This window comes from Hordeum vulgare, chromosome 2H (genome assembly GCF_904849725.1).
Source record: "Hordeum vulgare subsp. vulgare chromosome 2H, MorexV3_pseudomolecules_assembly, whole genome shotgun sequence".
NCBI classification, from domain to species: Eukaryota; Viridiplantae; Streptophyta; class Magnoliopsida; order Poales; family Poaceae; genus Hordeum; species Hordeum vulgare.
Window position 1 is genome coordinate 48,403,838 of NC_058519.1, and position 1,918 is coordinate 48,405,755.

Consider the following 1,918-nt stretch of genomic DNA (forward strand, 5'->3'; position numbering starts at 1 on the left):
GCGGAGGCTACGGGCATTCCTCCTTTTCAAAAAAATAAATAAATCTTAATTTGTTGATCGAACCTCATAATCCTACTATTCATTTGGCTTGACAAATTTATCAATATAGCAATTTTTTCTATTTGAGCTTTACTATGATCATAGTATCGTTAGGGTTGCAGTGATTTATTATTGAAACTGAAATGACTTACACATCATTACCTTACATCATTACCTCATGTTTCCAGCTTCTTCCTGAACCGGACGCTCCTGCTGATGAGATGTCAACGCAGAATGACGCCCTCTTTACTTCGTTTTGCAATGACTTGGATCCTTTACCACCCAATCAGAATGTCACGGTACGATAACTTGGATCCTTTTCACTGCTACAAATGCTTACGTTCTGCTACAAATAACTTGAATTTTAGCTCCATACATGAAAACGACGGAACAGTTATAATTTTAAATCCTCTGTAGCAATGATATGGTAGCATTTCCGTGACCCCACAAGGGAAAAGGACTACATGTGATCTTACCCTAAACTTGGCTTGCACCAATCAACTTACAGATTACATAAGAAGCTCACATGATGGTTTGTGTTGTATAAAGCAATTATAATACCTAAGCCAGCTTATATTCTTCAAATCACTTCTAACAGTTCGGTTTGTTGATTGATTATAACTGCTTACAGCTGCCTTCCATGTAACATAAATAATAACAGCCTAAATTTGAACAGACTAATCACAGCGAGACATTGCTGGAACCTTCTCCTCCGGGTGAGCCTTATTGGCCAACTGAACAGGATTATTATCAAGATGGGCAATCCAACTGGTGGTGAGGTATGTGTGCTCTACCATGCTTGTTGGCCCATCAGCTACTTCCTCTGTCTCAGTAAAGTTACATATTTCTACGGGGTCTTAGTAAAGTTACAAATTTCCCGGCAAAAAAGAGAGTAAAGTTACTACTCCTTCCGATCCAAGAAAAAGTGTCGTGGTTTTGGTTCAAATTTAAACTAAAACCACAGCATTTTATTTTGGATCAGAGGGAGTAATTGTTTCTCAATGCCAAAAAGAAATATTAATTACCAGATCAGAAGTTAATTGACAAACCAACCTATATGGTTTGGTCCTACCTCCAGTTTCCAAAATTTCGTTTGCATTGGTCGATGGCGAGCAAGATTTTAAGCATGCTGACTATATTGCAGGAAACAAGATAAAATGCCGAGAGATTTGAGGATACTGACGTGTAGAGATGCTGTGGCCTGTGAGAACTTCCTTTCAAAGACAATATGATCCCTGGAGTACGATCCCTGGAGTACTTCCTTCTACAAGTGTCTTCCACATGAACAACCCTACTTAGAAGTTAATAAAAGCTTTTATCCTTTGGCCTCATTAGTTGCCATAGAGTTTTGAGAGTTGTGGTGATATGCCATAGAAGTAAAAGATTTTATCCTTTGGCCTCATTAGTTACCAGATCAGAAGTTAATAAAAGCTTTTATCCTTTGGCCTCATTAAGATATTTTAGATAATTGTCGTATTGTTCCTTAAATCATGTGGTACATCTACTATATAACTAATCTCCCTAGGATTGGAGGCCTCACAATCAATTGAGGTCTTCAATTGAAATTTGGTCATCCAATTTTAACCGGATCAACAATTTCTCAACAAGCTTTTTTATTCAATTATTTTAATTCACTATGCTCCTTAATTTTGAAGTTTTTGATTCGATTGAGGCATTCGATTTGGAATCCGGTTCATGATTTCGACTTGGTCAACGATTTTTAAAATTAATCAATAGGAACCGATTTATAATAATACATCAATCCCGTGCACCCCTCGCCACCTAGAAATATCGATTGATTAGCACATAACACAGAATCACATCACGAAAGACCCATCAAAACACCACATTATTAATAAATCAAACAACATACGTCATC

At 37.1% G+C, this 1,918-nt stretch overlaps 1 long non-coding RNA gene across 1 annotated transcript; it reads left to right on the forward strand.

Moving 5' to 3' along the window:
• Nucleotides 1-229: 229 nt before the first annotated feature.
• On the forward strand, nt 230-1,273 carry LOC123429496. Its single transcript, XR_006622693.1, has 3 exons — nt 230-338; nt 716-818; nt 1,184-1,273. It is a non-coding gene; the product is annotated as an uncharacterized LOC123429496 (long non-coding RNA).
• Nucleotides 1,274-1,918: the final 645 nt, after the last annotated feature.